Consider the following 13917-nt stretch of genomic DNA (forward strand, 5'->3'; position numbering starts at 1 on the left):
TGTAGAGCATGAAGTCGTGAATTGGTACTTATTTTACGGTTCACGACCCTGTACCAAGAGGCTTTCACTGACGTTGGTAAATCGCGGCTATGTATGTTTTTCCATATCACTGGCCAGCGATGATTGGGGTATTTGTGTTCGATGTTGTTCCTGTTCTTGGTTGCCAGTAGTTTATTATAAACTAACTTCACCACGGAAAGCTCATTTTCTGGGAGAGTTGACCGTACGTAACTGAACGCAATGAAAAAGCTCTTAAAGTGAGTCAGCGCAGGCGGAATATGTTGAACAGAGACGGGAGGCTGCAGGCAGGCCGGCGCTATTTCGGTTAACAAGTGAGCCGTTAGACTGTTCGGTAACGACCTCCACCGTTTGTAGGTGGTGCATACGTACAAAGCTCGTGACTGGGAACGAACATCTGTTAAATTTTAGCCTCCATCGGTCGTGGAGAGAGTGAGCGTATCGTACTTGACTTTAAAAATGTGTCCACGTGTGACAAAATGGCCTAGAGCGGACATCATACGCTTCGCTGTCTCCTGTGGCATGGGCAGTACTTGTGCAACGTAGTTAATCTTTGAGGTGAGGTAGACATTAGCGAAGGTGACTTTCTGCAGTTCATCAAGGCTTCTTAGGTAGTGGGTCTGCATGCAAGCACGCATACTTGCCAGGAGATTCCTATAGTTCACCGCAATTGTGTGCTGTATGTTGCTCCTGTACTCAATACCAAGGCATTTCATTTTAGAAATTAGTTGCAACTGACCGTGATGGTGCAGCGAGATGCCGCGTCCTATGTTCATAATGCCAGATTTCCTGGCATTCAACTTCGCACCCGCAACAAGTTCGTAGTTATTGACGATCTGAAGGGCTTCCTCGACTTCACCTTCGTCCATGACCAAAAATCCGACGTCATCCGCATATGCAGTACAAACAATCTTAATGCCGTGGATGGTTAATCCTTGTAGACGCTGTGTCAAGGTGACAAGCAATGGCTCAATGGCAATGGCAAACAAGGCCATTGACATAGGGCATCCCTGTCGCACTGAATTAGTAATATTAATCGATGCGCTCAGCTGGCCATTCACCATGAGTCGAGTTACTCCTTTACGAAGGAGCTCATGTATAAGATTGATAAAACGTAGTGGAAATCCCATGGCATGCATCGTCCGGATGAGAAACTGATGGTTTACTCTGTCGAATGCCTTTGAAAAGTCAAGGGAAACTAGCGCACACCGTATCTTGCACGCATCTGCAATGGCTATAACGTCCCTGTATTGAGACAAATTTTGGAAGATCGTCCTACCGACACCTACACTGGTCTGGTACTGACCAATGACAGTATTCATCAACATTTTCAATCTATTAGAAATAATACGTGCTAAAATTTTGTAGTCACTGTTCAGTAAAGTAAGCGGCCGAAAATCGTCAACAGAACTGCACATTGGGCGTTTAGGGATTAAAACCACGATGCCTTCCACGAGAGCCTGAGGAACATTAAAATCAGGCCGTAAAATTTCATTAAACATACTCAACAACTTGGGCTTTAATTTGTCGCAGAAAGTAAGATAAAATTCGGCAGTGAGACCGTCGGGTCCCGGCGATTTATTTTTCGGACTTCGTGATAGCGCAGAATCCAATTCGTCTTCATCAATTTCTCGCATGAGAGTTTCGACTTCAGCAGCACCCAAAGTCCTTTGCAAGTTATTGAGTAATTCATCGTGAGTTCCATCGTCGGTATGTGTCGTTGTCAGGAGACCTGCCAAGTGATTGTGAAGTGCGTTCCGTATGTCTTGTTGCCGCATGAGCGCAACGCCTTCACTCAACTGAAGACGAGTTATTAATCTCCGCCGCCCCCTCTTATTTTCACGAATGACGTGAAACATGGATGTCATTTCGTCGTCTATCACATTCTGGGGCCTGGACCTTATTTGAAAGCCTTCTGCCTGCTGCCGCTGAAGTTTTAATAATTTTGCCTTAATTTTTTTAATCTGCATAAAATTTTCAGGTACAGTCACATCGGACTGGTAAAGCTCCCTGAGACAAGTAAAATAAAACTCAGACGTTTGCCGTTGCCACCAGAATTTGTCCCGAGCGTAGCGTTTAAACATTTTTGATAAAGTTGGTTTGGCATGTGTTATCCACCATTCAGTAACGGAGGCATACTGTGCAACCCGTCGTTCACATGCCTCCCATGTTTCGTTAAAGACACGGTGACAGTCAACATCGTTAAGGAGAGCATTGTTAAGTTTCCAGAAACCTCTGCCGCGAAATGTGCCTTGCTTGACCATGTTAACAGTACAAATATATGCGGCATGATCGGAAAAAATTGTGGGCCAAACTTCGGATTGGAGGACTTGAGTCTTCATACACGCCGATACATAGATTCTGTCTAGCCGGCTTGCAGAGTGGTTCGTGACATGAGTGAACCCAGGTGCCGCTCCGTGCGTATGCTCCCATGTGTCAATGAGGTTCATTTCTTGGACGATACGTTCTAGTTCTCCAGATTTGTTAAAATTAGGCGTCTGGTCTTTTGGACTTAAGACACAATTGAAGTCACCCGCAAAAATTATACGATCGTAGGTTCCCCTAAAAAGTGGGACTATGGCGCTTGTGAAGAACTCAGCCCTAGCACGCCTATTGCTACTGCCGGACGGGGCGTAAACATTGATTATGCGTGTCCGATGGAAAGTGACAGCGATCCCTCTATGATCAGGCAGTTTTTCTGCGTCGGTCGCTACAATCCCTTCTTTTAACAGAATCGCTGTCCCTAAATTCGCACCGCTCCCGGAATTGGAGAGAGTAGTATAACCAGTTATTCGGTCAAGTTCAATCGCAGCGACTTCTTGAAGTAACAGAATATCGATATCCGCTGCGTATACAAAATCTTGTAAATTACGGAGCCGCCAGTACGACTGTATCTTATTGATGTTTAACGTGGCAATTTTATAGGCTTGGGGCTCGTTCATGGGAGAAGGCACATACTATTAATTAAACAGTCTTAGAAGGATGGCTCACGAAATTGAGGCCAAGCGCGTCAGTCGGAGTTCCTGTAGTTCCCGGTACGGTTGGTGTATGCTGCTCTGTGGGGGGTGCCGAAGATTCCGTCTCAATGGTCCGCATGACAGCCGCATCATTGCTCGCATCCAATACTTCCATTTCCTGTGCCCAATTCCCAGTGAGAGTGGCCTCTGACAAAAGCGATCCTGCGTTTCCTTGAGCGTGGGTATCCGGCAAAACGACTCTACTCGAGGTATCACTATCTTCCACCCGTCGTGGATTCACAGGGGGAGACACTACAGGATCAATGTCCATTCGACCAGACGCAGGGAGACCAACTTCAGAGGGTTCAGAAGTGTTCTGACACATTTGGCTGCTTATTCGTTTCGCTTTGTCGCGGAGCTGTGGGGCGAGCTGATTGGCTCCTTGATGTGCAAGTCTCCGCTTCTTTTTGGAAGGCTTCCTGTTAGGGTTCGCAGTATCATCAACATCCGAAGTGGACTGTTGACTCTGGGGTTGATCCGCCGGGAACACAGCGTCTGCTTCATCCTCAGTACCAGTGGCATCAACCACTGGGGAGTCATCCGTCGTTACCTCCATCTCTGAGTGTGGTAGCGGCGGTGCCGCGTCAGCACTCGGTTCTTTGACGTTATCGGCCAAAACATCATTCAAACGAGGGGCATCTACAGGCGGGGTCGCGGGTGGAAGACCAGAAGCCGCGACAGCGTATGTCAGTGGCAGTGCCGTCGTCACAGGGGGGCTAGCGGCTTCACCGACAGGTATCTGCGTCACGCGTCTTTGTATACAGTCAGAGCGCACGTGGCCGGGCGCACCACAGCCGGCACACGTTTTTGGCTGCCCATCATATATGACAATTCCGCGATGTCCACCTACGTAAATATATGAAGGTATGTGCTTCTGTATATCGATCTTAACCTGCCTGACGCCGTTAAGCACCGGAAATTTGTGGGCTTTGGACCAACGCTCCGCAAAATTGTTAATGACCCTCCCGTAAGGTGTCAATGCAGAATTTATTTGCGCGGCTGTTATTTCAAACGGGAGTTCGAAAATACGTGCCGTTCGGATGCCCAGTCCAGCATGCGTAATGCTGACGTCACTGACGGTACCATCGCTATGTTTAAACTTCAGTACACCTCCACTGGACTCCACAATTCTATCACACAGTTCAGAGGACGTTAATTTCACATAAACAACACTAGTCACGATAGAGAAATTTATCCCTACAATGTCATCAGAAGTAATCTTAGCTGTTTCCTCTAACCATGCTTCAACTTCAAACGAATTTGGTTTCGAAAAGTTCCTATCAAAGGTAAACTTCAAGGTATCTTTCCTGTTAGTCGGATTCATAATTCCATATCAGATCCTACAGAACGGAACGAATACTAATAAGCAGACGCTGTAAGCACGCGACTCACCGCCTGACGTAAACACTTCCTGCCGCAGCGCGCTGGCCCTGGAGGTCCGCTCACCACCGCTGCCGCAGGCAGACTGCTAACCACTCGGCCACCTCGTCTGCTGGAACTACAGCTGTGTCTTTGGCGAGCGCTTGCGGAAAGAAGACATTTGTCGATTCGAAAACGCTTTCAAAACATCGTACTGGGCCGGTGTTAACGTCTAATGCCCAGCTGCAGTGCAGCCGACCAAGCTCCCACTCGCGAGTCATTTAATGACAGCATCCGTCCACGTCGATATCCGATCGGGGCAAAATCACCGGACCACTTATTTACTGCAGGAATAAGCATTGTATCGACATGCAGTGTCGTCTAATGCACATGAGAAATGTGCTGGGCATTCTTTCCCACGACTTACTGCAACGAAACGTACAGCTCGATACGCTACACTGATATTACTTGCAAGGTTTTGACGTTCGTCCTAGCCCAAGATTGTCCTGCTGTTTGCGATGGAGCTTGGTGTTTGGGCGGCCCTTAGCGACGGATGTCTGCAAAGTCAAGTCTCTCCAGTAGGCCCTGCCAAATCGCTTCTGTATATGGCGGCCTGACGCAAAGCAAACTGTCGAGAGGCGACAGTTGTGCTACAGATGGATTATTATAGGCTCGATACGTTAAAATGACTGCGACAGGTATGCACTTAAATATAAATAAGAACTCGTCGTTCGCAGATACCGACATACTCTTCGCTGGAGCCGAAGTTTGATTGGCTTATACATCTCGAAATGATGTTTAATTCGAAGGGCATACGCTATGGAATGTTGTGCGCTTTCATCTGGTAAGCATTTTTGTCTCGTATTTCATACACACGCTATCGGCCTCGTACACGCTTCGTTGTTACTACTGAGAGGCGTTTCGCATGGGGAAGGAGTGACCGCAAACGCGTGCTTTACGTAAAATTCTTCGACGAGGATGGGATTCGAACCCACGCGTGCAGAGCACATTGGATTAGCAGTCCAACGCCTTAACCACTCGGCCACCTCGTCTGCTGGAACTACAGCTGTGTCTTTGGCGAGCGCTTGCGGAAAGAAGACATTTGTCGATTCGAAAACGCTTTCAAAACATCGTACTGGGCCGGTGTTAACGTCTAATGCCCAGCTGCAGTGCAGCCGACCAAGCTCCCACTCGCGAGTCATTTAATGACAGCATCCGTCCACGTCGATATCCGATCGGGGCAAAATCACCGGACCACTTATTTACTGCAGGAATAAGCATTGTATCGACATGCAGTGTCGTCTAATGCACATGAGAGATGTGCTGGGCATTTTTTCCCACGACTTACTGCAACGAAACGTACAGCTCGATACGCTACACTGATATTACTTGCAAGGTTTTGACGTTCGTCCTAGCCCAAGATTGTCCTGCTGTTTGCGATGGAGCTTGGTGTTTGGGCAGCCCTTAGCGACGGATGTCTGCAAAGTCAAGTCTCTCCAGTAGGCCCTGCCAAATCGCTTCTGTATATGGCGGCCTGACGCAAAGCAAACTGTCGAGAGGCGACAGTTGTGCTACAGATGGATTATTATAGGCTCGATACGTTAAAATGACTGCGACAGGTATGCACTTAAATATAAATAAGAACTCGTCGTTCGCAGATACCGACATACTCTTCGCTGGAGCCGAAGTTTGATTGGCTTATACATCTCGAAATGATGTTTAATTCGAAGGGCATACGCTATGGAATGTTGTGCGCTTTCATCTGGTAAGCATTTTTGTCTCGTATTTCATACACACGCTATCGGCCTCGTACACGCTTCGTTGTTACTACTGAGAGGCGTTTCGCATGGGGAAGGAGTGACCGCAAACGCGTGCTTTACGTAAAATTCTTCGACGAGGATGGGATTCGAACCCACGCGTGCAGAGCACATTGGATTAGCAGTCCAACGCCTTAACCACTTTTTTTTTTTTTTTTTTTTTTTTAGGGCCTCCTTCCTCCCCTTCAGCCCCGCCTTGCGCTCGCCATAAATCGCCTTCGTCGGCGTCGGCTTCATCTGCCATGATTTCTGAATTACTTATTCTTCTGAACTATTCCGATTTCCAAACCAAAGATAATTTTTTTATAGAAAATGAAAAAGGAACTCTGGTCCGCTAGAAAAACAGAAGAAAATAAAATAGTCCTTGTCGTAACACTGTTTTAGTATACGTCACTGTGACATTTGAAGAAGAAAAGAAAAAAAAAACAAAGCAATGTAGAATGAAGGAAAGAAAAAAATACTTCTTTCATCGAAGAACGACTTCTAAAAAATTCGCATATCGTTTCCTGTAATGTCTCGTCTGTGAAAGTATGTGAAACTGTAATGCCAGGTAAAGACAGAACGCCGCCTCACTCTTGGGTTCTTGCGTCTGTAAATAATGAACATAATGACCCTTCAACCAATTGACAGAGTTCCGTTTGGTGTTCGGGTACGGCACTGAATCCGGATACAGGAAATCTTCAGGTTTAATACAAAGCTGGGAAGTCCTCATAATCGTAGCCAGTTTTCGGCGAATGCATGGCCAAACTGCTTGGACAGTGGTGCACAGAAAACGATGTTCATCAGTATCAGGCAAGTTGCACGTTAGGCACAAAGGTGAGTCAGCCAAATGTAGAGCATGAAGTCGTGAATTGGTACTTATTTTACGGTTCACGACCCTGTACCAAGAGGCTTTCACTGACGTTGGTAAATCGCGGCTATGTATGTTTTTCCATATCACTGGCCAGCGATGATTGGGGTATTTGTGTTCGATGTTGTTCCTGTTCTTGGTTGCCAGTAGTTTATTATAAACTAACTTCACCACGGAAAGCTCATTTTCTGGGAGAGTTGACCGTACGTAACTGAACGCAATGAAAAAGCTCTTAAAGTGAGTCAGCGCAGGCGGAATATGTTGAACAGAGACGGGAGGCTGCAGGCAGGCCGGCGCTATTTCGGTTAACAAGTGAGCCGTTAGACTGTTCGGTAACGACCTCCACCGTTTGTAGGTGGTGCATACGTACAAAGCTCGTGACTGGGAACGAACATCTGTTAAATTTTAGCCTCCATCGGTCGTGGAGAGAGTGAGCGTATCGTACTTGACTTTAAAAATGTGTCCACGTGTGACAAAATGGCCTAGAGCGGACATCATACGCTTCGCTGTCTCCTGTGGCATGGGCAGTACTTGTGCAACGTAGTTAATCTTTGAGGTGAGGTAGACATTAGCGAAGGTGACTTTCTGCAGTTCATCAAGGCTTCTTAGGTAGTGGGTCTGCATGCAAGCACGCATACTTGCCAGGAGATTCCTATAGTTCACCGCAATTGTGTGCTGTATGTTGCTCCTGTACTCAATACCAAGGCATTTCATTTTAGAAATTAGTTGCAACTGACCGTGATGGTGCAGCGAGATGCCGCGTCCTATGTTCATAATGCCAGATTTCCTGGCATTCAACTTCGCACCCGCAACAAGTTCGTAGTTATTGACGATCTGAAGGGCTTCCTCGACTTCACCTTCGTCCATGACCAAAAATCCGACGTCATCCGCATATGCAGTACAAACAATCTTAATGCCGTGGATGGTTAATCCTTGTAGACGCTGTGTCAAGGTGACAAGCAATGGCTCAATGGCAATGGCAAACAAGGCCATTGACATAGGGCATCCCTGTCGCACTGAATTAGTAATATTAATCGATGCGCTCAGCTGGCCATTCACCATGAGTCGAGTTACTCCTTTACGAAGGAGCTCATGTATAAGATTGATAAAACGTAGTGGAAATCCCATGGCATGCATCGTCCGGATGAGAAACTGATGGTTTACTCTGTCGAATGCCTTTGAAAAGTCAAGGGAAACTAGCGCACACCGTATCTTGCACGCATCTGCAATGGCTATAACGTCCCTGTATTGAGACAAATTTTGGAAGATCGTCCTACCGACACCTACACTGGTCTGGTACTGACCAATGACAGTATTCATCAACATTTTCAATCTATTAGAAATAATACGTGCTAAAATTTTGTAGTCACTGTTCAGTAAAGTAAGCGGCCGAAAATCGTCAACAGAACTGCACATTGGGCGTTTAGGGATTAAAACCACGATGCCTTCCACGAGAGCCTGAGGAACATTAAAATCAGGCCGTAAAATTTCATTAAACATACTCAACAACTTGGGCTTTAATTTGTCGCAGAAAGTAAGATAAAATTCGGCAGTGAGACCGTCGGGTCCCGGCGATTTATTTTTCGGACTTCGTGATAGCGCAGAATCCAATTCGTCTTCATCAATTTCTCGCATGAGAGTTTCGACTTCAGCAGCACCCAAAGTCCTTTGCAAGTTATTGAGTAATTCATCGTGAGTTCCATCGTCGGTATGTGTCGTTGTCAGGAGACCTGCCAAGTGATTGTGAAGTGCGTTCCGTATGTCTTGTTGCCGCATGAGCGCAACGCCTTCACTCAACTGAAGACGAGTTATTAATCTCCGCCGCCCCCTCTTATTTTCACGAATGACGTGAAACATGGATGTCATTTCGTCGTCTATCACATTCTGGGGCCTGGACCTTATTTGAAAGCCTTCTGCCTGCTGCCGCTGAAGTTTTAATAATTTTGCCTTAATTTTTTTAATCTGCATAAAATTTTCAGGTACAGTCACATCGGACTGGTAAAGCTCCCTGAGACAAGTAAAATAAAACTCAGACGTTTGCCGTTGCCACCAGAATTTGTCCCGAGCGTAGCGTTTAAACATTTTTGATAAAGTTGGTTTGGCATGTGTTATCCACCATTCAGTAACGGAGGCATACTGTGCAACCCGTCGTTCACATGCCTCCCATGTTTCGTTAAAGACACGGTGACAGTCAACATCGTTAAGGAGAGCATTGTTAAGTTTCCAGAAACCTCTGCCGCGAAATGTGCCTTGCTTGACCATGTTAACAGTACAAATATATGCGGCATGATCGGAAAAAATTGTGGGCCAAACTTCGGATTGGAGGACTTGAGTCTTCATACACGCCGATACATAGATTCTGTCTAGCCGGCTTGCAGAGTGGTTCGTGACATGAGTGAACCCAGGTGCCGCTCCGTGCGTATGCTCCCATGTGTCAATGAGGTTCATTTCTTGGACGATACGTTCTAGTTCTCCAGATTTGTTAAAATTAGGCGTCTGGTCTTTTGGACTTAAGACACAATTGAAGTCACCCGCAAAAATTATACGATCGTAGGTTCCCCTAAAAAGTGGGACTATGGCGCTTGTGAAGAACTCAGCCCTAGCACGCCTATTGCTACTGCCGGACGGGGCGTAAACATTGATTATGCGTGTCCGATGGAAAGTGACAGCGATCCCTCTATGATCAGGCAGTTTTTCTGCGTCGGTCGCTACAATCCCTTCTTTTAACAGAATCGCTGTCCCTAAATTCGCACCGCTCCCGGAATTGGAGAGAGTAGTATAACCAGTTATTCGGTCAAGTTCAATCGCAGCGACTTCTTGAAGTAACAGAATATCGATATCCGCTGCGTATACAAAATCTTGTAAATTACGGAGCCGCCAGTACGACTGTATCTTATTGATGTTTAACGTGGCAATTTTATAGGCTTGGGGCTCGTTCATGGGAGAAGGCACATACTATTAATTAAACAGTCTTAGAAGGATGGCTCACGAAATTGAGGCCAAGCGCGTCAGTCGGAGTTCCTGTAGTTCCCGGTACGGTTGGTGTATGCTGCTCTGTGGGGGGTGCCGAAGATTCCGTCTCAATGGTCCGCATGACAGCCGCATCATTGCTCGCATCCAATACTTCCATTTCCTGTGCCCAATTCCCAGTGAGAGTGGCCTCTGACAAAAGCGATCCTGCGTTTCCTTGAGCGTGGGTATCCGGCAAAACGACTCTACTCGAGGTATCACTATCTTCCACCCGTCGTGGATTCACAGGGGGAGACACTACAGGATCAATGTCCATTCGACCAGACGCAGGGAGACCAACTTCAGAGGGTTCAGAAGTGTTCTGACACATTTGGCTGCTTATTCGTTTCGCTTTGTCGCGGAGCTGTGGGGCGAGCTGATTGGCTCCTTGATGTGCAAGTCTCCGCTTCTTTTTGGAAGGCTTCCTGTTAGGGTTCGCAGTATCATCAACATCCGAAGTGGACTGTTGACTCTGGGGTTGATCCGCCGGGAACACAGCGTCTGCTTCATCCTCAGTACCAGTGGCATCAACCACTGGGGAGTCATCCGTCGTTACCTCCATCTCTGAGTGTGGTAGCGGCGGTGCCGCGTCAGCACTCGGTTCTTTGACGTTATCGGCCAAAACATCATTCAAACGAGGGGCATCTACAGGCGGGGTCGCGGGTGGAAGACCAGAAGCCGCGACAGCGTATGTCAGTGGCAGTGCCGTCGTCACAGGGGGGCTAGCGGCTTCACCGACAGGTATCTGCGTCACGCGTCTTTGTATACAGTCAGAGCGCACGTGGTCGGGCGCACCACAGCCGGCACACGTTTTTGGCTGCCCATCATATATGACAATTCCGCGATGTCCACCTACGTAAATATATGAAGGTATGTGCTTCTGTATATCGATCTTAACCTGCCTGACGCCGTTAAGCACCGGAAATTTGTGGGCTTTGGACCAACGCTCCGCAAAATTGTTAATGACCCTCCCGTAAGGTGTCAATGCAGAATTTATTTGCGCGGCTGTTATTTCAAACGGGAGTTCGAAAATACGTGCCGTTCGGATGCCCAGTCCAGCATGCGTAATGCTGACGTCACTGACGGTACCATCGCTATGTTTAAACTTCAGTACACCTCCACTGGACTCCACAATTCTATCACACAGTTCAGAGGACGTTAATTTCACATAAACAACACTAGTCACGATAGAGAAATTTATCCCTACAATGTCATCAGAAGTAATCTTAGCTGTTTCCTCTAACCATGCTTCAACTTCAAACGAATTTGGTTTCGAAAAGTTCCTATCAAAGGTAAACTTCAAGGTATCTTTCCTGTTAGTCGGATTCATAATTCCATATCAGATCCTACAGAACGGAACGAATACTAATAAGCAGACGCTGTAAGCACGCGACTCACCGCCTGACGTAAACACTTCCTGCCGCAGCGCGCTGGCCCTGGAGGTCCGCTCACCACCGCTGCCGCAGGCAGACTGCTAACCACTCGGCCACCTCGTCTGCTGGAACTACAGCTGTGTCTTTGGCGAGCGCTTGCGGAAAGAAGACATTTGTCGATTCGAAAACGCTTTCAAAACATCGTACTGGGCCGGTGTTAACGTCTAATGCCCAGCTGCAGTGCAGCCGACCAAGCTCCCACTCGCGAGTCATTTAATGACAGCATCCGTCCACGTCGATATCCGATCGGGGCAAAATCACCGGACCACTTATTTACTGCAGGAATAAGCATTGTATCGACATGCAGTGTCGTCTAATGCACATGAGAAATGTGCTGGGCATTCTTTCCCACGACTTACTGCAACGAAACGTACAGCTCGATACGCTACACTGATATTACTTGCAAGGTTTTGACGTTCGTCCTAGCCCAAGATTGTCCTGCTGTTTGCGATGGAGCTTGGTGTTTGGGCGGCCCTTAGCGACGGATGTCTGCAAAGTCAAGTCTCTCCAGTAGGCCCTGCCAAATCGCTTCTGTATATGGCGGCCTGACGCAAAGCAAACTGTCGAGAGGCGACAGTTGTGCTACAGATGGATTATTATAGGCTCGATACGTTAAAATGACTGCGACAGGTATGCACTTAAATATAAATAAGAACTCGTCGTTCGCAGATACCGACATACTCTTCGCTGGAGCCGAAGTTTGATTGGCTTATACATCTCGAAATGATGTTTAATTCGAAGGGCATACGCTATGGAATGTTGTGCGCTTTCATCTGGTAAGCATTTTTGTCTCGTATTTCATACACACGCTATCGGCCTCGTACACGCTTCGTTGTTACTACTGAGAGGCGTTTCGCATGGGGAAGGAGTGACCGCAAACGCGTGCTTTACGTAAAATTCTTCGACGAGGATGGGATTCGAACCCACGCGTGCAGAGCACATTGGATTAGCAGTCCAACGCCTTAACCACTTTTTTTTTTTTTTTTATTTTTATTTTTATTTTTATGGCCTCCTTCCTCCTCTTCAGCCCCGCCTTGCGCTCGCCATAAATCGCCTTCGTCGGCGTCGGCTTCATCTGCCATGATTTCTGAATTACTTATTCTTCTGAACTATTCCGATTTCCAAACCAAAGATACTTCTAAACCTATTGCATAGTCCCGCAATGGTGACAAAGTAGAATATTTTTTTTTTTTTTTTTTTAATAGAAAATGAAAAAGGAACTCTGGTCCGCTAGAAAAACAGAAGAAAATAAAATAGTCCTTGTCGTAACACTGTTCAGTATACGTCACTGTGAAATTTGAAGAAGAAAAGAGAAAAAACAAAGCAATGTAGAATGAAGGAAAGAAAAAAATACTTCTTTCATCGAAGAACGACTTCTAAAAAATTCGCATATCGTTTCCTGTAATGTCTCGTCTGTGAAAGTATGTGAAACTGTAATGCCAGGTAAAGACAGAACGCCGCCTCACTCTTGGGTTCTTGCGTCTGTAAATAATGAACATAATGACCCTTCAACCAATTGACAGAGTTCCGTTTGGTGTTCGGGTACGGCACTGAATCCGGATACAGGAAATCTTCAGGTTTAATACAAAGCTGGGAAGTCCTCATAATCGTAGCCAGTTTTCGGCGAATGCATGGCCAAACTTCTTGGACAGTGGTGCACAGAAAACGATGTTCATCAGTATCAGGCAAGTTGCACGTTAGGCACAAAGGTGAGTCAGCCAAATGTAGAGCATGAAGTCGTGAATTGGTACTTATTTTACGGTTCACGACCCTGTACCAAGAGGCTTTCACTGACGTTGGTAAATCACGGCTATGTATGTTTTTCCATATCACTGGCCAGCGATGATTGGGGTATTTGTGTTCGATGTTGTTCCTGTTCTTGGTTGCCAGTAGTTTATTATAAACTAACTTCACCACGGAAAGCTCATTTTCTGGGAGAGTTGACCGTGCGTAACTGAACTCAATGAAAAAGCTCTTAAAGTGAGTCAGCGCAGGCGGAATATGTTGAACAGAGACAGGAGGCTGCAGGCAGGCCGGCGCTATTTCGGTTAACAAGTGAGCCGTTAGACTGTTCGGTAACGACCTCCACCGTTTGTAGGTGGTGCATACGTACAAAGCTCGTGACTGGGAACGAACATCTGTTAAATTTAAGCCTCCATCGGTCGTGGAGAGAGTGAGCGTATCGTACTTGACTTTAAAAATGTGTCCACGTGTGACAAAATGTCCTAGAGCGGACATCATACGCTTCGCTGTCTCCTGTGGCATGGGCAGTACTTGTGCAACGTAGTTAATCTTTGAGGTGAGGTAGACATTAGCGAAGGTGACTTTCTGCAGTTCATCAAGGCTTCTTAGGTAGTGGGTCTGCATGCAAGCACGCATACTTGCCAGGAGATTCCTATAGTTCACCGCAATTG

At 46.7% G+C, this 13917-nt stretch overlaps 1 non-coding gene across 1 annotated transcript; it reads right to left on the reverse strand.

Moving 5' to 3' along the window:
• Nucleotides 1–5364: 5364 nt before the first annotated feature.
• On the reverse strand, nt 5365–5446 carry Trnas-gcu (transfer RNA serine (anticodon GCU)). Its single transcript has one exon. It is a non-coding gene; the product is annotated as a tRNA-Ser (tRNA).
• Nucleotides 5447–13917: the final 8471 nt, after the last annotated feature.

This window comes from Schistocerca gregaria, chromosome 2 (assembly GCF_023897955.1).
Source record: "Schistocerca gregaria isolate iqSchGreg1 chromosome 2, iqSchGreg1.2, whole genome shotgun sequence".
Classification (NCBI taxonomy): Eukaryota; Metazoa; Arthropoda; class Insecta; order Orthoptera; family Acrididae; genus Schistocerca; species Schistocerca gregaria.